Here is a 23406-nt window from a genome sequence, read left to right on the forward strand (position 1 = left end):
GAGAGATCATGAATATGCATTGCAATGACAGGCCAGGGATCAGTGTGGGTTAGTGGATCTGAATTCTGTGTCCCTGTGTCCGAGATGCAGTGTTAAGTGTGAGCTTCAGTGTCACAACATTCAAAGTGCAAAGGAGAAGGATTTCTTTGTAATTTTCAGGTATTGGTTGAAGACAGTCCCCATGCACAGCTTCATAATCCTTCCATTCTGCTGCAAGGTTGGTGAAATAAGTCACATGACAAGAGAAAAGTGTAGGCAGAGAAGCACTATTGATAGCATTTGTGACGACTGTGAGAGTGTCTGGCACCCTCAGGTAGAGCCGGAGGAAGAAGCAATTCTCTACGCTGTTCAAATTGAGTTAATGTTACAGAAGACAGCAAATCCAGAAAACATCACTAGAGTCAAATGTTTGTATCCTCTTAACAAAAACAGATTTTTAAAAAAAATTAGCTATATTATTCCTCAGTAAAATCACATCAGAAAACACTAAGATTAGTGATAATTGTCACCCTGACAGCTTCTGGAACCACCTTGGAGACAAGCCTTCTTGTACACCCTGGGAGAGACTATTTAGTCTCTGGAATTGCCTGTAAGGAGTTATTTAGATTAGATTTGAGACAGGAAGACCCACCGTAACAGTAGGAAGCACTATCCCCCGGGCTTTTGTCTTGGGCTGTACAGAAAGGGTAATGGTGGTTGAAGTAAGCATCCTTCAGTCACTACTTTTTGACTGTGGGCATGATATGACCAGCTTCCTCAAGCGTGAGTTCTCCCTCACCATAAAGTACGTGTAGAACTATGAGGCAACATGGATCTTTCTCTCTTTAAGTTTCTTTCATCAGAGCATTTGACTACAGCAGGAACAACAAAACAAAACAACCAAATGAAGGAATTTAAAAGGTCCAAAGTAATTTGGATTCCAATGAGAAAAACCATCCCGTGTGGCAAATGTTATCACACAATCTCTGCATCATATTAATATTAAGAGAGCTTTGTCCCTGAATTCCTCTGGAGTAGAAGCATTTAGAACATACTATTTTTGTCTTACTTTCTACATGCAAAATTATCCTGGGAAAACATTAACACCAATTCATGACAATGATTTTCACCCATGACAATGATTCTTTCTCAGGGTTTTTTTTCTTATCCAGGACTAATATCATTATTCAAGTGTCACAGGATGTGTGAGAAGTTTTTAACACAGAGGTTCTTTGTCATAAGGCTTCCACATTCAAATTATATGATGTTAATATATTCTTCTCTAATAACTATGGAATTCTTATCCTAGATTCAATAAGTGTGTATCTGTCTTTATTCAATCAACAAGGACCACATCCTCTATTAATTTCAGATTTCATAACCTAATTTTTAATTACTCATTACAGACAGATGAAATATCTATTGCATAACAGAATATTTTTACTTCCAATGGGAAGACATTCAGCAGATCCCAGGACATTAAGGGAAGTCAGAGTGGAGGACGTTGGGTTTATCTTTTTGTGCACTGTGCAAAGACTGTCTCTATAGTATTCAAATGTTGATTTCTCTACAGGCACAGAGCTGAGTATAGTCCAGACTTCGGTATTATTATTTTTATAGATCATCACCTGCCTCAGTGTTTTGCAAACATACACCTCCCCTCACCTTTTCTGGTTGGTTTAATAAAGAGCTGACCACCTGTAGCTGTGCAGGAGAGAAAAGGCATGGCTTCCAGACAAAGATGGCAACTGTGAGTGGAAGCAGGTGTGGAAAGAATCGCCAACATGACCACAGGAAGGAGCTGGAGCCAGGACTGAGTGAGAGAGGTGTAACGGGGCTACGTGGCGGGAAGTAGCCAGGACTGGTGGGGACTAATTGGTATGAGTTAGCTGAGAGTCTACCCAGCTATAGTACTTAAACTTTTATAAATAATAATACGTCTTTGTATCATTATTTAAACACTGGCGGGTCCAGAAAATCCTGCTATAGGAGGAAAATGTCCAAAATTCGTCTTTTCCTTTAGATGCTCTTCTCTGTAGAGTTATTTTCTTGGGAGAGTTCAGTCTTAACAATCAGCTTGAAATTACTGAAATGTGTCTTGATGTATAATTTGTGTGTTTAGTTTAGGTTTATGTAATTTTTTTCCAGCAAGTGAAAAAGAGCAATCCAAACCCACACACCCAGAACTCTTTCTCCTGCTAGGTAGATAATTCGAGATTTTAAGCAGAAGCAAAGAATTTATCTGATTCCAGTAGTTTCCCATTCTAAAACTCAAGGTGTGAAAACAGTGACTCCATTTCATGTGATGGACTTTTAAGCCAGCAGTTCTTTTACCGGTCCAGACTCATCTTACTTAGGCATAGAACAAAAGTCCATACCCTACCTATGCGTGTAGCTCCTTTCCTCCACTGTCACTGTTTGAGTGACATTCCTATAATGAACACAAATCACAACCTCAAAACAACCCAAAATAGCAGTATGCAGTGGGGAAAGCTGTATTTTAAAACAGTGCTTTGTGTATGCTCAGTTAGCCCCTCACTTTAAATGAGAGGAGGGGGTGATCATCAAGAGAAACACATGGAGAAATGGAGGGGCTTCTTTCTACATCTGTAGCTCTAGTCTAGGCAAAAATAACCAACATATAATATATAGAGGATGTCTATGCTATCAAATAAACAAGCGAACAAAACAACTAACAAAACAGACACGGAGGCGATAATTTAAGAATTGTAGATTCACACATCAGAGTTTGTCACTGGCAGATTCTCTCTCCCACTGTTCTGACTCCATGCTAGTTTTCTGCCAACTAGTTTTCTGACCAGTCTTATCTTGTAACATCAATATTGTTTGCAGCCTTCTAGATAAACCATACTAAACAAAGCAGATTGCAAAGCCCCAGCATTTGTAATTTGTACAGAGAGCCATTTGGCCTCCAGCCTGGTTTGAAAGCAGATATAAATCATGTAACTATTCAGTAATGTTCCCAAAGCAAACACAGAAACAGACTCAGCAAGAGAAAAGCTGCAGGGACACACATCAGATTCCCATGGGAGACAAAGCAGGAGCCTTTACAGGCAACTTCCCAGGCCTGACATTTAAAATAGTTCTCCTGGGTACATTTCAGGGGCGGGTGGTGAGCTTAGTAGAACTTCCAAGTTTTTTATCAAGGGAAAAGGCATGCTCTTCACTAGTGAGAGAACTTTCTGCTTGCAATAATAAGGATTATGAGGGACTCCAATTTAAAGAGATTGTGGAATACTGAATAAAAGAAGTCATTATCTATAATTTAAGTCATTTTGCAGCCATAGAAAATTATGATTGGATAATGTGTTTCACTCAAAGCCACAACTCTTACCATTTATCCTGGGATCCTTCACCATCTAATTTTTAAAGCTCCATAATTATTTAGATCTATTGAAGTTTCTGTTGCTTTGTACGTTGTATATGGATGGGAAAAGATCACCATTCTTTCAGTTTTCCAATGGGCTTTAGAGTCCAAATAGCTGAAGCAAACAAAAGAAGACACATTATGGCTTCTTTTTCTCTTTTTTTAATTGTGAAAATCTTTGACCCATAACATTTGACTTATAAATATTTACATAACCTTATAGTGAGTCACAAGATATTGTTTTTAATTATTCTATATACTTTGAAAGACTGACACTGAGGTCTGTAGAAATGTCATTATCAACTGCAAATAACACAGTGAACTATATTGCATGAGCAAAAATGTTTATCAAAGGTCCGGTTTGCTCATGTCTAAATTATCTCCCAAAGAACACTGATAAGTATTGGCAAATGGCTATATCTTTATCTCCAGTTAACAAATTTATCTTTACAGTCACGACAATGAATTGATATAAGTTAAAATGTTACTGGCACAGAAGAATAAAGCAAAACAAGCCTTTCTTTGCCTCTCAGAAACAGTTTGGGAAGCATTTATCCTGAGACTGTTTATATTTTCTTGTTCACCCACTGTCGTTCCTTACTACATTCAAGAGATATATCTTCAATTTGTCTCAAAAATTTCACTGCATGTAAATACCTCACCTACATACAATGGAAAAGAGATAACTCCATGCGGGATGCCAGATAGCTAAAGCTTGTGCATGTTTTGAAAATTAATTTGTATTAAATGCATGTGCATCTATATATCTGTGTGTGCCATGACGGCTTTGAGCTAGAGTTACATGCACCCTGATCCCAGTACTAGAAGCTTTGGTGGTGACAAGAGATGGCCACTTGGGACTTCCCCTTCCCCATTATTTGGCAATTCCATTTAGAGCAGCTTCATTTCAGGAAGTTTCTATACTGTCCTTCATATGTTCCTTAATTTTAGCTGTCTCTCCCTGTATTCTCCGCCACAACTCTCTTTCCGTACCCTCCCCACTTGATCCTCCCATTCCAGTCCCCCATTTATCCATAACTATCTATTTCCCCTTCCTAACAAGATCTATCTGTTCCCTATAGTCCCTTACCTTATAATTAACCTCTCTGGTTCTACGTATTAGAATGTGCTTTTCACTGACTTCCCAGCTAATATTCACATATAAGAAAACACACATAGTATTTGTCCTTCCAGATCTAGAGTACCTCACTCAGGATGATATTTTCTGTTTAGATCCATTTGCCTTGAAATTTTTTTTTTTTTTATTTTTTGAACAGCCAAGTGATACTTCATTTTGTAAATGTGCTACATTATCCCCACTCAGTCCTAAATTGAATGTCCTTATCAAATCCCTCCTCTCAGATCTCACAGAACACTATGGAAGAGGAGGTGGAAAGGGTATAAGAGCCAGAGAGGGAGGAGGACACCAGGAAAATGGGACCTTCTAAATTAACATGAACAAAGCTCACTTCAACTCACCGAAACTGAGCCAGCATGCACAGGGCCTGCAGGAGTCGGCACTAGGTCCTCTGCACATACATGTGGCTGCAAGGTTAGTGATTTTAAGGGATCCCTGCGTCTTTGAATGAGTGGGTTTCTGATTCTCATGCTCTTGGGCTCTTCTCCTCCTGTTAGTTTGTCATGTCCAATGCCAATGTGATGGTTTATGTTTTTAATCTCATTCTATTATATTTTGATATTTTTTTTAAAAAAATAATGAGTGAATGAATGAATCAATCAATGAAAACCTAGCTACCAGTGTCAACTGAACTGCCATTTATACCTGCTGGAAGAGGAAAAAAATCTGTTTTCTTCAATTGAATGAAATAGGATATATCAACCACTACAGGACAAGTCTGACCTCAAAGGTAGTTGTTGGCCACCATATGATTCAAGTCCTTGTTTTTTGTTTTTCTCTTTTTTTTTTTTTTTTTTTTTTTTTTTTTTTTTGGTTTTTTTTTTCTTTTTTTTTTTTTTTCTGTGCTTTTATTTGGTTACAGTTTGGTGTAGCTTTGTTATTGTTTTGAGTGTGGTTTTGTTTTATTTTTTGGTGTTAGGAGTGTTGTTGAATTGTTTTTTGTTTGTTTGTTATTGAGAAAGAAATTAAAGTTGAGTTGGTAAGGAGTGAGGAAGAACTTGGAGAGACTTGGAGGCGGGAAAGAGTATGATCAAGATATATTTAAACTTAAAAAGTGTTTAAAATTATATAAAAAACCATTTTCTATGTGTGCTGGATAGTTTTAAGTCAACTTGACACATCTGAAAGAAGGGAACCTCAAGTGAGAAAATGCCATTGGATCCCACTGTGAGTCATTTTAAACTAGTGATTAATGAGGGAGGCCCCAGCCCATTGTGAGTAGTACTATCCCTGGGCTGTTAGCCTTGGGTTTTAAAGAAAGCAGATTGAGCAAGCCATGGAGCACAAGTCAGTGAGCAGCACCCTCTGTGGATTCCGTATTAGCTCTTCCCTCCAGGATCCTGTCCCACTTGAGTTCCTGTGCTGACTTCCTTTGGCCATGAACTGTGAGGTGGAAGTGTAAGCCAAATAAACCTTTCTCTCTCTCTTTCTCTCTCTCTCTCTCTCTCTCTCTCTCTCTCTCTCTCTCTCTCTCTCTCTCTCTCTCTCTCTTTCTCTCTCTCTCTCTCCCACACCAATAAAATAAAATACTTCTCTGTTGCAGGATATTTTATACCATTGTGATGCCCAAGATTGTGGACTGTTAAAACTTGTTTCTAACTGCGGTATGGCTTTCTTCGACTGTAGAGCTTTCTGTTTGCTGTAAACAAGTACTTGTGGTGTGGCTCAGCCCTAGCACACATCTTTAATTCAAAATCTTTCTGTAAACAGGATTAAAGAAAGTTAATCCTAGATCAAGAGGAAGGGCAAGCAGCCAGATTGACCAAAAGTAAACATGGGGAAAAAAACCACAGAGATTGAGAAGGAAACTGGAGGATGTACAGAGAGTTGTACGGGGAGCAGAAAAGAAGGACATTGAGTTGAAGGGCATTGAAGACAGTGCAAAAAAGGAGGAAGAGCTTTTTCCTTTTGGAACATGAGCTGAATAAGAATGAAGTTTTCCTTCTGGTATTCCAAAGTGAGCCTTACACTTTGACACCATATATTAGTAGGTGTGCCTTTGGTTCTGTCAGTTTGTCACTTACCTTTGACAATTTTCTTAATATTATGCCTTTTAAAATTAAATCAGAAATATATTAGATGCTAAAAATAAAAGCTAAGATTTTAAAACTAGCAAAACCGTATTAGGGATGGTCGGTGATATGAAAATGGTTGTTAACTAATATTAATTTGTATGTATTCGTTCACTTCACTTTTTTCTCTAAGGCCAAACAAAATTGTTCACGTATTGAGAATTGCTATATAAAGACATCCATTTTTAAATTTCAATAAATCAGGATGGCTCCATTTGAACTTTCATCTACATCTTAAAATGGATGGATGTATATATCACCTATTTCTAGGTAGTAAACAACTGAAAAGCAACAATATAATACAGTACCATCACTACTTCTCCTGCATGCCTGTGTCTGCGATAGCTTATGAATTTATACACACATTTGCAGTCTGGAAGCAATTTGTTTATGATGGATGAACAAGGATGAAGTAGCTGGGTTAACTCTCAAAGACTCCCTTACATAGTAACTCGGCTGGAGTTCCCAAAGACAGACCACGTTGTCTTGTCTAGCTATTGCTTGCCAAGAAATGAAGAGAAAAGCAGTGTGAAACTCCTGCCGAAATTTCAGTTAAACTGGATAAAGTTGGACAGGTTCTTTGGAATACTTTTGTTTTAGGAAAAGGATGAGGGTAAGAATGAAAAGCCAAATTGTTACAAAGTGTACTGAGGAGTTTAGACAATTTTTTGTTTGGTTTGTTTTGAAAATGGAGGGAGGGGTTCTCTTTATTGTCCTGGAGCTCCCTGGCTGTCTGGAACTTGATTTGTTGACCAGGCTGGCCTTGAACTCACAGGTATCTGTCTCTCTCTCCTGAGTGCTGGGATTAAAAGTGTGTACCACCACCACGCAGCTAATATTTTTGTAATAAATCTACTATTGGAGTTATACTCAAAATTGAATACTTACGTCACCTTCTGAGATAAGAAACAGTTTTAATTTTTCTCATTCTTATTCATAAACTATTCTAGGGTCAGAATAAAAAATAAAAAAGAAAAGTTTAGATTATTTGTTAATATTTTGAATTAGTCAATATTTCTCTTTGCTTTGACATAAAAAGTAAACTTTTATGGCACAAATGAAACTTATTTTGTTGTTATTTTTCATTTACAATACATGATCACCACAGGCAGCATAGACTGTAGATCAGAATTGACTCCTTGGGACTCAAGGTATCTTTGAAGCATTTAAAATATTACTCTCTTGTAATATATACTTGATTAATTCAATCTAAAATGTAAACTTGTGTTTATGAAGAATCATATAATAAAAATAGTATGTTTGAGTACTTCATTTAGTTTAAAATAAAGCAATATTCAGAAAGCAATATTTGTTAATATCTGTTTTTCTTCATAAACTATATGACAGAGATAGTGGGTTAGCTAAATAAAAATGTCAGTCACAAGAATCTTGGAAATCTATAGAAAAATTACAATAATTGAAGCTGGGAAGATGACCAGTCAATAAAAGGTTTGTAACACAGGCATGAAGAGTTTAGATTTAGATTTACACACCCATTAGTCTATGTAAAAACAAGGTATGATAGCATGAGAGCATACCTACAATCCCAGTTCTAGAGACAGGCAGACCCCTGCACTCCCTTGCCTACCAGCCTGGATGAATTGGTAAGCTTCATGTTCAGTATGAGACAACAACTTTTAGAAAATAACATGAGGAAGAAGCCTAGCGTGAAACAGTGTCTTCTCAAAGTAACAGGAGTACTACAACAGGAGCTATGCTTACCTCCACAAAATGAATCAAGTCAGCATTCCAGCTTGGGGTGGAGAAAGGCTCATGAGTGACCGCTACTTATAGCTACTTAACTACTGAGGATTGTTGGTTGGTAAAGAAGGATGAATCCATTTTCTATGGGTTTGGCCCTTGGTAGGTCAACTACCTTTAATAGATGACCTCACATCCATGCACATGTGGGTAGCACAAGATGGACTCTGTGATTAAAAAATAAAGACACAAAATTGCAGTTCAATAGACTCAGAAAGAGTCGTAGGAAGGAGTGAGGTGTGACCGTACTCAAAATGCATTGCACATATTTATGAAGTCCTCAAAGAACTGATAAAATATTATAATTTAAAAATAAGGTGGATGCCTCCATGTAGACAGTGAAATGAATGCATACACATACATACTATACACAAAAAGTCACAATCATTGATTTCATTCACAGTAGGGGTGGCTTAGCTTTAATTGTGAACTTGACGCAATCTGGAAGAATCACTTAAGTAAGGCACTGTATAGGTTGTCCTGTGGGCATGCCTAGAGATAGAGTGGTCTAATTGTGTTAATCAATAAAGGGGAAACCACTCTAAGAGTGAGCAGCATCATTTTTTTGGCCTTGGGTCCAGGAATGTTTAAAGAAAGAAAGTGAGCTGAATGGGGAAGCATACACTTATCCTCTCTGCTGTTGACATAGATATGACTGCTTACATCAAGTCCCTGCCCCCTTGACTTTTCAAAGTTGAAGATTGTAACCTAGAACTGTATGCTAAAACAAAATAATCACTTTATCCCCTTACCTGTACTTTTATGGTAGGGATTTTTTAAATCACAAAAACAGAAGTGAAACTAAAACATTTTATAATTAATGAACCACTGATGGCATGTGCTAAGTGGTCAGACAACACAGGTGTCAGTGCACATTCTAGAACTTTCTATCAGTAAAATAAATTCAAATACCTGAATTCTGTAGACAGTGCAGGAGTAGAAGGAAGTGTTAACTAATAAACAGGAAAATGAGGTATAATGTTATCAACTAAAATTTGTATAACACTTTATATTTCATAAATAATTACTCTCCTCTAGTCTGATGCTCAAAATCACACAATGATGTTTTGATTTGGTCATCCTTTCATATCTGGTGAAGACTGTATCAAGAGGGGGCTTCAATATTTCCTGCTGGGTCCTTACCAGAAGTAATCAGTACTCTCCAGAGTGTACGTTGGTTAGTTTTATACCAACTTGACACAGGTTAGGGTCACCAGAGAAGAGGGGGCCTCAGTTGAGAAGATTAATCTAAAAGACCCATCCATATGCAAATCTGTAGGGCATTTTCTTAATTAATGATCGATAGGAGAGTGCCCAGTCCATTGTGGATGGTGTCATCCATGGGCTGGTGGTCTTGAATCTATAGGAAGGTAGACCGAGCAAGCCATAAACAGCATCATTTCTTGGCCTCTGCATCACCTCCTGTCCCCAGGCTCCTCCCCTAGTCAAGTTCCTGTCCTGACTTGCTAGAGTGGTGGACTGTTGATGTCGATACATAAGCCAAATAAAGGCTTTCCTTCCTGACTTGCTTTAGGTCATTTGACTTCATCAAAGCAATGGTAACCATAACTAAAATAGAGTTCATCCTCTTACTCACCAATTGGATGATATTAACATCTGCTCTTAAACCTGAAATTCATGCATAAAGTCATGTGTGCTGCTTTGGTGAGCTGAACAGTAACACACTTGTAACAAGCAGTTGACCACCTAAGTAAGAAAGCTTGGCTGAGATTACCATAAAATTTGAACCCGGACTGACTATATTGAGAAAACAGAAACTAGTCTGAGATTAGATTCCATCTTCCTTAGGCCATTCTGTGTCGCTGTGAAAAGTTTCTGAGCCTGGATAATTCATAAGAAAGATGTATTTGTATAGCTCCCATACTTTGAGGTCAATAGTACCTGCAAATGTCCAATCAACTTATGTGAGCCTGGATGGCAGAGCACATGGGAATGTGGCCAGATTTTTGCAGAAAAGGGCAAACACCATGGTAACCTGGCTTTACGAGCATCTTCTGTGCAGCCTAATCTAATCCCAGGAGATGCAGTTACTACCAAGGGACTTAATCCAGTCTCTCCAGAAAGATAATTGTTTATAAGAACAGTCTAAGTATTCTTAAAGATTCTATCACATCTCAACACTGTTATATTTTAAATAACAATTTTTTAACTTTTTTTTAAAGTAATTTATTCAGATTACATCTCAATTGTCATCTCCTCACTTGTATCTTCCCATTCCCCCCTCCCTCCCTCTTACATCCTATTCTCCTTCCCTAGGTCTGTGGCAGAAGGGGATCTCCTCCCATACCATATGATCACAACCTATCAGGTCTCTTCCTGGTAGCCTGCTTACTCTTCCTCTGGGTGTCACCAGGTCTCTCCACCAAGGGGAAATGGCCAAATATAGGGGGCACCAGAGTCCATGTTAGAGTCAGTCCCTACTCTCCACACAATTGTGGAGAATGTGCTGTCCATTGACTAGATCTAGATAGGGGTTCTAGGTTTACTGCGTTCACTGCAGTCGATTGGTACAGTAGTTTGAGCAGACCCACCTGGGTCCAGATTTTCCAGCCTTAATGATCATTTTGTAGATTTCTAGGACCCTCTGTATCCTTCTATTTCTATTTCTCTATTCACTCTTAAAATTCTAATATAAGTTTTAGTGGAGATTATCCACATCCAAATCACAATGTCAATATAAAGAAAATATAATGATAATAATGATTGCAAAGATAGTAGTCATAATAATTTATTACACTCTATAATTAATGCTATCATATTAATATGTATACATCCCATATAACTATATGATATGAATTAGCACAAATACACATGTATTATATATATTATATATCTATGCCATGCCATTATATATTAGCATATTTTATATTATAGAGATAATATACATTCTGAATTTTCAATAATATATTGGAATCACCATAATATAATGAATATATTGCAAATAATTATCGGTACTATGTATTTAGGGAAAGAATAGTTGTTGATTGTAGTCAAATACGTTTAATGACAGAGAAAAATGTGTGGTCATTTCTGTGGTTGTGGTAGGGCTTACCACCCACATTGGTGCACACAGACTCACAACCATCCTTCTCTCTGTATGTGGAATTTTGTACTCAGTACTTATGCTCAGTTGAGAAAATCATGAATTATTTTTCCCTAGGAAAGCTGCATGATTCTCTTACAGTCTCTATGGTAATCAGTAGTTAGACATGTTACATAATATAGCAAACAAATGAAGCCGTATTTACTTGAATTTGCACTAATTATCATAACTGATACAAATAAACATTTTCTTTGGTAAATAATATGTTTATGTACTACCTTTGAATAATAAAGGGAATATTGTACCTTTGTAAAAATTTTTAATTGTAACAAGCAGGTTACAGTTTTATCGATAATTTTTTCTTCTTATTGAAAGTCACAGCCAAAGAGGAAACAATATTTGAGGCATGAGAATTTGAAATAAATTAAAAAATTATTCACTGAATTGGTTCAATGGTATTTGGAATTAAGGTGTTAATTCAAAAGGTTTTCAAAGGAAGTTGCTTTCATCCATTGCAAGACCAGTCAATGTGTCAGTTCTTAACATGAACAGAAACACTGGCCTAAAAAAAAGAAAAGTGAGATGGTAGAAAATGTAGGGCAGGTTCCTTGTAGAATAATAGAAGACTCATTGTGTGTATTGTAAGCAATCATGTATGGCTCTCTATTTTTCTTTTTTTTTAATTTAATTTTATTAATTTATTCATATTATATCTCAATGGTTATCCCATCCCTTGTATCCTCCCATTCCTCCCTCCTTCCCATTTTCCCCTTATTCCCCTCCCCTATGACTGTGACTGAGGGGGACTTCCTCCCCTTGTATATGCTCATAGGATATCAAGTCTCTTCTTGGTAGCCTGCTATCCTTCCTCTGAGTGCCACCAGGTATTTTTTTTCTTTACTTTAATTAATTTATTTATTCATTCAACATACCAATCACAGTCCCCTCCCTTCTCTCCCCCAAGTTCCACCCTCCCACCCTCTTGCCCATTCCTCCCTCCCCTTCTTCTCAGAAAAGAAAGCCCCTTATCCCATCCCATCCCACCACTTCATCAAGACTAAGCGTATTCTCTTCTACTCAAGCTAAACAAGGCTGTCCAGCTAGAAGAAAGTGATCCAATAGCAGACAACTGCATTCATGTCAGTGACAGCCCATGCTCCAGTTGCTAAGGAACCCACGTGAAAACTGGACTGTCCATCAGCTCCATAAGTGTAGGGGGCCTAGGTCCAGTCCATGCATGCACCTAGGTTGGTGGTTCAGTCTCTGTGAGTCCCCATGGGTCTAGGTTAGTTGATTCTGTTGGTCTTCTTGTGCACCTTTGTCCTTTTTGGGTTCCTTTATTCTTCTTCCAACTCTTCCAAAAGATTCCCAGATCTCCAGGGATGGAAGAAAGATGGGGATTCCTGGGACAAACTGGAGACCTTTGTTAGGGTAGGCTCCTAGGAGGATATGGGGTGACTCTAGCTGAGACTCTTAGCAGCTGGAGTTATAAAGATTGAAGTGGTCACCCCTTACAGCAGCCAGATGTAGATTTCCATGGAGGGAGGGAGACACCAACCAACACACAAACTTTTTAATCCAAAATGTACCCTGCCTACAATAAAGATGGAGCAGAGTTTCAGGAAATGGCCAATCAATGACTGGTCCAACTTGAGACACACCCCATGGGAGAGAGCCAGCCTCTGTCACCATTAATGATACTCTGCTGTGCTTGCAGACAGGAGCCAAGCTATCTGTCCTCTGAGAAGCTCTCTCCAGCAGCAGATCAAAATAGATGCTAAGACCCACAGCCAAATAGTAGAATGAGATCATGTATGATATTGATTGCAAGTTTTCCTATACAGCGAAAAGAACTTCACACTGAGCTTCATGATAAACATTTGCTGAGGCTTGTAAGAGGATCAATGAAAATGTCAGATTCAAATGGAAAGTAGGTATAAAAGGGATAATTAAATTTATTTCACTAAATGTCAACCAACAAATTAAACTTTATATTTTAATTATATACAATTTGGTATTAAAAGCTTAAGAATTTGGATAAGGAGGGGCTTGGAGAAGAGTGAGGGGAAGCTGCAATCAAGATGTAAAATAAATAAATAACTGAATTTTTAAAATGTTCTTGAATGTTAGACTCTCAAAAAATATAATTGGGATAAGCTGGAACTCCTCAAAATGTACAATGTACCACAGCTGCCTCATGAAGCACTAGAATTGTTTAACAGACAAATAACAACTTAGAGAGATTGAAGCAGTTCTTTGGCCAAACATGTTGCAGAAGTTTCCATTGGAAGGAGACAGTTGGAACATGCAAGAAAGCATTTGTATTATGCTACCATGACCAAAATCCTACGGAAAACCACATAGTCCTACTATTACAGATTACAAGTGTTAAGTTGAAAAAATAAAGTAAAAACATTAGTGTCTACATTTTAAAAGAAGCTGATCATAAAAGTTGATATTAAACATTTCTTGGGTTGGTGGTTTAGCTTTCATGAATTTCATCTATTCCCAAGATAAACTCTGACCATTCTAAATTAATTTGGAGACGGGTAGTGTAAGCTATTTTTGTGTTTCTAGCAATATGTTTTAGCAATAGTAGCAGCTGAGTTATAAGGTGTTAATTAGCTGAAATTATAATTCTACAAGACCAGATGAGGTCCCTGGCAATTCTCCAGGGAACTTATGACATATGTCACTTTAGCAGCGCTAGTGCCAAATAATCTACCTCCTGTTTGCATCCTCTTCAGCTCTCTCAGCTTGTTTGTTGATAGTTTTAAGTTTCCAACTATTACTTCCTTCTCTTCTACTTATTAACATGCTACATGCTACACTTCCTCCATGCTCACTCTACCGATCTTAAAAAACAAGGACCTTTAAATTTCATTTTACAAAGAAAGCTAGAAAGATGGCCCAGGGTAGAAGTACCACCTTCTTATTCAGAGTACCCAAGTTTGTTTTCCAATGTTCACATACTGACCAACAGCCTTCTGCAGCCCCAGTTCTAAGGGATCTGATGTCCTCTCTGCTGGCCACGGCATGCACATGGTACAAATACATATATGCAGGTAGAACACTCATACGCATAAAACAATTTAATATTTTTTCTCTAAATAAAACAGCTTAAAAATGAATTATGGCTTTATCGTTCATTTTCCTTGGTGTGTACAAATGATATTTATTCCATTAAACTTCCTTTTGTTACATATATTTTTGCTTCATATCTCTTTAGTTTGGAAACAGTCATTTTTACACATGAGAAAACTGTAATGATAGATATTGGTTCATTGTCTAAAGGTATCTGTATTTTCCCTCTGAATGATATTGTACAGGAAATACAGCTCTGTGTACAAAATTACCTTTTAATAAATCAGTGCAGATTATCTTTCTTACTGATACTAGTGACAGTTCGTGTATCTAAAGACTGGCAAATCCCCAACGACATTCATCTTTCATCCACATGTATATGAATACATCACACTCTTTGAATATAGAACATAGAATGACCGTTCTCAAACTGATCAAAAAGTGTCTTCCCATCTGGATAGCTTTCATAATGCCTAAAGGCATTAATCACAATGCCTGAAGGCACTATCCAGGCTGTTGGAGAAGAAAACACCCCAGTGGTCATATCCAGTCTTTAGCATGAACTGGATATTGCAGTATTAAATAGCTGGATATGCTCCAATGCCGACTCGCAAAGCAAGATGTGCCCACTGGTGATGTAGTGGCATGACTTTTATGGGGTGACTAATCACTTTCTGATTGGATTTGAGGCCTGCTGCCCAGAAGGATTTCATGTCTGCTGCTCCTATCCAGATCAAAAGCCCATGCCTGTGGAGGTGGCTAGAGTTATCACTTACTCTTGCTAGTGTGCAAAATATTTATATTTATACCCAAAGACCTGGGCTATTCTCAAGTTTGGTGAGAGACGCTTCTCCCTGCAGCTGACAGCAGGCACGACGATATGTGGAACTAGTCACAGTGCTGAGAATAAGAGACCAAGCCTACACCGCCCCGTCCCACACATGCACACTAAGACCCTGGGAAACTGTGACACTTAGGAAGAATGTAAGAGTTGCGGAAGAAAGAAGTGCTGTGAAACACTGTCTCCTAGGAACAGTTCGCCTCTGCACTTGTGAACTCACAGGAGCTATGGTTGCCTGAACAAGACCAAGTAGCCAACCTTCTACAAGACAACACAGGAAAAACAGAGAGGAGATAAATGATTTTCAGACTCCATTCCATGCTGAGAAACTACTGGCAGCTCATAAGTTATTGTGAGGTCGTGAAATATTCTTTGTAGAGGATATATCGACTGTTATGTTTCCCATCGTCAGGTAGGTGGCCCTATGCCAATGCATATGTGAGTGACACTAACTGTAGGTTATTAAAAAGCTATAAAGGTGAAATGGGAATGTGTTAGGAAGAATATGATAAAAGCAAAAAAGGGTAATATAATGAATGTCCAATATGACCATATTTTATTGTATATATCTATGAAGTCCTCAAGATGAAAGAGAAATTTAAAAGAAAAGAACTAAAAAAAATTAGATTCAAGACTTTAATGTAAGTCAAAAATTTGAAATTGTTCCAGGGAAATTACCTCAAGATGGAGGCATTAGACTCAAATTGCTTATATGATCACATTCTGAATAGTCATTTTAGAATTAGCTTTGTATTTTATCAACTGTCGCAATCTTGAGCTATTTCATGATCCATTTATACTGTACCTGGTGCATAACAAAAGGACTCTGAGTCCTGCCGCCAATATACCTGTGTATCCTTGTTTACTGCTGCCATAGTTTCTGTAGTAAAAATATAAAAATTCATATTCGCCGTCTATAGGTGAATTGATAAATAATGCATATATACTCAACAGAAATTTACTCAGCAAAGGAAGGGAATTGTGTCATTTGCAAAGAAATATGTCAAGTTGGAGGTCATTGTGGTAAGTAAAATAATACACTCAAAAACATAACCATATGTTTTCTTTTGTAATAAGAATCTAGATTGCAAATATATTGTTTCATATGTATATTCTATTTACTTTAGCATTCGTCTTTTTCTGGGTTTCTAATTTAATGTGGCATCTTGTCTACTGTGAATATTGTAGAAATAAGCATAAATATGCAAGTATATTTGTGGTAGTACTTAGATTCCTTGGGTTATAGACCCAGGATCAGCATATAATTGTATCATATTATGTATAAAAATGGTATATTATGGTAACATAAAGGGAGATATATAAGAGGAGAAAAGAGTATGACTGAAAGGCTAATGAAAGAGTCCAAATGAGAAAGAAAAAAAAAGAAATATTTTCTCACATGTGAAATCTAGATTATATATAGATTGTATGCAATATATTATATGTGTAATATGTGTGTCATAAAACATACATATACACATGTTTATATAAGAGCAGAGGGAGATTACTTGGGAGTAAGAAGATGTAAAGACATGAGAGAAACACGAAAGTTTAGTAGAAATAAATGTGAGCAAAACACAATAATATAAATATGTGAAAACTCATTAATGTGGCAGCATTCATAGCAATCTTGATACACACACTCAGTGCACAGATCATGTGTTGGAAACACCTGCTCTAGATCATTCTGATCCATCTATGGACATATCCAAGAATTATACAAATCTTCAAAATTCACAGTAACATGTCCAAGTCGGTGTGCATCAGAGTTACACATGAGATAATGTCCTCAGACTAATGTATTTGTTTCTAAATTATTTCTTAAACTCATAAAGTATGCTACTTATAACCTTTTATATTTGAAGTTTAATAATTATATTTAAGTAAATGTAAACTTAATAATTATATGAGAATTTTCCATTACACTCTGTGCATTCACTTTTTTCTCTTGTCATTTCTGATCTTCCCAACATCGTTTGAATGTCTCAATATACTTACAGGACACTATATGTCAAAGGACTTCATAATCTGGAATCCTTACATGTCTAAAAAGGTAGTTTTGTTTGTTTGTTTGGTTGGTTGGTTGGTTTTTTTTTTTTTTTTTTTTTTTTTTTTTTGGCTGAATCATACTCTTGTCACCTCGCTGTAATTTGAATTTGAATTTGAAGGTTTTTCTTGAACTTTGTTAATGACAAAACCTACCTAATTCTTATATCTATATTTACATCTAGCAGTGTCTGTAACCATTGTCCATTTAGACTGTTCTAAGTTAATTATCTGTATATAGACTTCTGACATTATTGGCGAAATAGAATTGCAAAACACCCAATTTAAAGCATTATGTAATAAAGTTTGACATTTGATTTTCACTCACCTTTAAATAATATAGGCAAATGTAAATTGTATCTTCTTATTTTAACAATCCAGTTTTTATTCAGATAATGACGTTCACAGCCTAAGAAAATTCTGACTGTTATTGTTTGTTCCAACTAGGGCCACTGTTGTAAAAATTCAAGATTCCCAGTGTAGACTGATCTTCTCTTTTTAAAAATCCAGTCTTTTAGCTGTGGACTTCACAAGTTTTAAAAAATAAATATTTTCTTATTTCAAGAGGGAAGAACTAGAAAAAAAATCACAACTGAATCAAAACAAAACTAAACTCAAACAATGTAAATAACTCAGTGTCTCATGTCTGAAATCAATTCGGTAGTTTTCTCAGCTTCAAGGAGCCTGGGCAGCTGTACTCTCTGAATCCTCTCTCTTAGGCTCAATCGTCTCCATTCCACACTCGCTTCTGGTTTTAGTGGTTGTTCCAGGGTCTTGGAACCTCCTACATGCTGAGGCTTCTCCTTCACCAATGGTCTCCTAGCCTCTCTAAGGAGACTCAGACCCTGACACTTGTTATCAAACCTCAGCATCTCTCTGTAACTTCTTCAGTCTCTAGTGCCTAACTAATTACTGAAGCTGGTGAAAAAAAATCCTGGCATAACCATTGTCGCTACACAAGCTTAACTGTAGATCTTCCCACTGAGTGCCCTCTCTTTAGAGACCTCCCCATAGGTGCAACCAAAGGTGTGCTCCACTTGTCTTCCAACACAATGAGTTGACAACCTAAATTAACCATCAAGAACACTTCATAAAAGATTTGCATTTTCGAAAAGCTCTTTAACATTGGAATCTATTCACTTTAATTTCTTTTTTCATGTTTGAGGATAAATCTCTAACATTTGAAATTATCTTATGTATGCTGAAAAAATTCTTTAGACTAATTTTCTGGGAATATTTTGGAGCTATACTGTTTTCTTTATTTGCATGTTTAACACATTTCTTGTTTTATTTGGTTTGGGTTTGGACTCAGGATCTTGGTATAAATATGCATGCATCACCGCATGTTTATTAAATTTATAACATCAAATTTATTGTTTCCAGTACCACGGAGTTCGTGTCTTCTACATCTCCTTCCACTTCATCTTTCAGGGAACAGCCATTCTCTCTTTTTCTTCTTTTATTGAAGATAGATTTTTTTTTTCTCACATGTTGTATCCTGGTTACAGTTCCACCTCCCTTTACTTCTCACAATTCCTTCCCACCCCCTCTGGATCTACTCCATATCTGTCTCTCATGAGAGAAGAATAGGTTCCCAAGACATAATAACCAAACACTATAAAATAAAATATAATACAATGAAGCAAAACAATAATAACAAAGTTGGACACAGTAACCCAACAGGAGGGGAAAAAAATCAAAATCAGGCACGAGAGACAGAGACCATTCTTTCGCACAGTCAGACATCCCATAAAAATATTAAGCTAATAGCTGTAATATAAACACAGAGGATCTGTTACAGATCCATTGTAGGCCCTGTGCTTGCTTCATCAGTCTCTGTGGATTCACATGCACTTTGCTTCATTGATACACAGGACCCTGTTCCCCTGGTGTCCACCAAACCCTCTGGCTCTTAAACTCTTTCTGCCTCCTCTTCCACAGGATTCCCTGAGCCCTGAGGAGAAGGATTTGATAAAGACCTCCCTCCAATTTAGACTCTCTCCGCGTGTCTGGCTGTAGGTTTCTATATCTGTTCCCATCTACTGATTTTTTTGTTAATTTTAACTGGGTAAGGCATTCATCTATGAGTATAGCAGAATATCATTAGGAATTATTTTATTAGACCCAGTCGTTTTTTTTTTTGTTTTTTTGTTTTTTGTTTTTTTTTTTTTTGGTTTTTTTGTTTTTTGTTTTGTTTTGTTTTGTTTTGTTTTGTTGTTTTTGTGGTTTTTTTTTTTTTGTTTTTTTTTTTTGTTGTTTTGTTTTTTTTTTTGTTTTTTGTTTTTTGTTTTGTTTTTTTTGCTTACCCTTGGTCTGTGGGCTATCTAGTCTCTTGTTCTTGGTTACCCAAGCAGTGTTTGGTGTGGGTTCCTTCTGAAGCGGGTTTTATGTCAAATCAGACATTGGTTGACTACTCCAATAAATCTTCTGTCACCATTTTCCTAGTATATTTTTTCAGGCAGAACAGATTGTAAGTCAAAAGTTTTTGTTTCTGTTGGTGTCCACATTTTTTTCCTCAGTACCTTCATGGGCCAAAGACACTAGAACATGAAAGTGAGGACCTCATGTAGGCACCAACTCAACTCAACATGTCCATGTTCAGAGAGTTGTGTGCGTGTTGACCTCAGCAATGGAGCCCTGCTGCCGGTTGTGGAGAACAACTTTTTGTCTTAGCAACAGCTTGGGTTGTTTGGGGATTTCAGTATAGAAACAAACTAGATATCCCTCAACAGAAGCACATATAAAGAAAATGTGGTACATTTACACAATGAAGTATTAGTTGGCTATTAAAATAATGACATGTTTTGCAGGAACATGGATGGAGGGCCTTGAATTGGAGGGGCATTTGAATGGAAACCTAATGCACAGAAACTTGAAATCTATGAAGGTCATCTTAATGAAGATTCTTGGTAAAGGGGGAAATAGCTTCACCTACCTATCACTTGTCACCAAATAAAGCTTTCAATGTCAGAACTAGGTTGCAGTTAGTTGGTGGAATTTTAAAAATAATTTTGGATGTAAAAAGGATGAACTATGCTTGTACTACAATGCAAATATTAATGTGAAACCGGAGGACAAATGAGAAAGAAAAGACTATGGTTTAATAGTGAAGGGTAATATGTCAGGTAGACAAAGAGTCAATTGTTCTTACTAATTTTTTGACAGTTTGTCACAGGGTAGGGCTAACTGGGAAAATGGAACCATAGTATAGAAGATGCCTGCATCAAATTGGTTTCCAGACAAGTCTGTAGGGGTTTTTTCTTCATTAATCACTGATATTGGAGGGCCCATTACATCGAGAATGATGCCATGTTTTAGTAGATGGTTCTTGATGTATATGTTAGCTTAATATGAGCCTAGAGAACAGAAGCGCATACAACATTTTTGTACATGGGCCTTAAGTTCCTGCCTTCATGTTCCTTCCTTGAGTTCCTTTGCTGAGTTACCTCAGTGATGAAGTATGATCTTATTGTCATAAGATGAAATAAACCCTTTTGTCCAAGTTGCTTTTTGATGACGTAGTTTTCTTACAGGAAAAGTTTTATGCTCTTAGCTTTATTAAATCTAAGATAGTTTGTGATAAGTTTTTCAGATGAAGAAAATAAAACAAATATTGTGGTTTTATTATGATTATATGTGTTTCTCTTGTCTCTAGAGACAAGTTATATGATGCTAACAAGCCAAGTGTTATGTTTATATTATAAACTTACAAACACTGTTATTCATAGACATGCGTTATAGATTGATGTATTTCTTCTAATAAATATATAAGCAGAGATAATTTGGACTATGAAGTTAAGACATTTTAGGCTATTTTACATTTCCTGATAAATAAATACATAGGTTGATTTATACTTGGATATATTTTTAAAATATACATTATAAATCAGATATAAACTGTACTTCAAAATCAGGCATTGATAAACATTAAAAAAGTAAATGGAGATCTAGTCAATGGTCAGAATATTCTCCACAGTTGAGTGGAGAGTGTGATACGACTTTCTCACGTACTCTGGTGCCTCACATTTGACCATGTCCCCTGGAGGGGGAGACCTGGTGGCACTCAGAGGAAGGACAGCAAGTAGCCAAGAAGAGACTTGATACCCTATGAGAATATATAGGGGGACGTAATCCCCCTCAGGAACAGTCATAGGGGAGGGGAATAATGGGAAAATGGGAGGGAGGGAGGAATGGGAGGATACAAGGGATGGGATAAACATTGAGATGTAACAAGAATAAATTAATAAAAAAAAAATGGGAATCACATATCTTAGTCCTGCTATTTTAACTTTATTTTCTTGCATGGAATAATTGAAAAGGTCTTGTTGTGTGCTGGAGCATCTTCTGGATATATTCCAAGGAGTGGAATAGCTGGGTCTTGAGGAAGCCCTATTCCCATTTTTCTGAGATAGCACTAGATAGATTTCCAAAGTGGCTGTACTAGTTTGCATTCCTACCAGCAATGAAGGAGTGTTCCTCTCTCCCTACATCCTCGCCAGCATGTGGTGTCGCTTGAAGAAAATTTGCTCAACCATGTTCATAGCAGAACATGGAAACAGCCTAAGTGTCCCTCAGTAGAAGAGTGGATAAAGAAACTGTGGTACATATACACTATGGAATACTACTCAGCTATTAAAAACAAGGAATTCCCGAAATTTGTGGATAAATGGATTGAGCTAGAAATGATCATAATGAGTGAGTTAACCCAGAAGCAGAAAGAATCAAATGGTATATACTCACTTATATCTGCATACTAGCCCAAGGGGCATGTCCCACGAAAGCCTTCACTTACCAGGAAACTGGGACAGAGGGGAAGGCATCCTATTGGGACTCTAGATGAGAGAAGCATGGGAGAATAGCAAAGTAGAAGGATCCAGAGGGTCCTAGAAACCTACAAGTAGAACATTATGATAGGCAGATTTGGGCCCAGGAGTCCCACTCAAACTAAGGCACCAGCCAAGGACAATACAGGAGGTAAACTTTAAACCCCTACCCAGATCTAGCCAACGGTCAGAACATTCTCCACAGTTGAGTGGAGAGTGGGGTATGACTTTCACATGAACTCTGGTGCCTCATATTTGACCATGTCCCCTGGAGGGGAGACCTGGTAGCACTCAGAGGAAGGATAGCAGTTTACCAAGAAGAGACTTGATACCCTATGAGCATATACAGGGGGAGGTAATCCCCCTCAGGAACAGTCATAGGGGAGGGGAATAAGGGGAAAATGGGAGGGAGGGAAGAAAGGGAGGATACAAAGGATGGGATAACCATTGAGATGTAACAAGAATAAATTAATAAAAAATTAAAAATAAATAAAAATTAAAAATAAATAAATAAATAAAAGGTCTTTTCCAGTGCCAGCCGATATAAAGAGTTTTACCTGACTTCCATAGAAGTGAAGGTAATATCTCCTGATGCAATGACTAAATTTTCCCAACTATCCAGCTTTGGAATGAAAGTGATTCATAGCTGAAAAATCAGAATAATGCAATCACAAGTCCCTGTGGTGCCGTTCTTGACCTTTAAAGCCAAAGCACATTTGCAGAATGAAAACTTGAGCCAGCAGTCTGTGTGCAGACACTGCCCTAGAAATGTTTGGTGTTCACGAAGACAGTGCCCCTCATCAATATTTCAGTCTAATGGAACAGGTGCCCTTTGTAATAAAAGGTCAGGTTAGAATCCGGGAAAGAGAATACTTGGAAGAAATTCACCTTCAGAGTATTAATCCTAACCAGCAAAGCTCACAGATGGTTTCCACAGTATCTCAGGAAAGGATTTTCAAGTATCAGATCTTAGGGCTTAAGAGAGGTATAATGTCTTATATTTTAATTATAAGAGAAGACTTGTATCCACATGTATATGAATTTGCTATTGTAAGGTTATTTATGAATATTTGTCAAGCTTTGGCACAGCATTTCCAAAGCGTGTGTGTGTAGAATTGGAAAGTTAGAAACTTAACCCACCTCTCCATTTCATTCCTGACTCTCACTTCACATTTCAATGTCCTCTTCTCTTTTTCTCCATCTTTCTTCT

The sequence above is a fragment of the Acomys russatus genome, chromosome 9, assembly GCF_903995435.1.
Source record: "Acomys russatus chromosome 9, mAcoRus1.1, whole genome shotgun sequence".
In the NCBI taxonomy this organism is placed as follows: domain Eukaryota; kingdom Metazoa; phylum Chordata; class Mammalia; order Rodentia; family Muridae; genus Acomys; species Acomys russatus.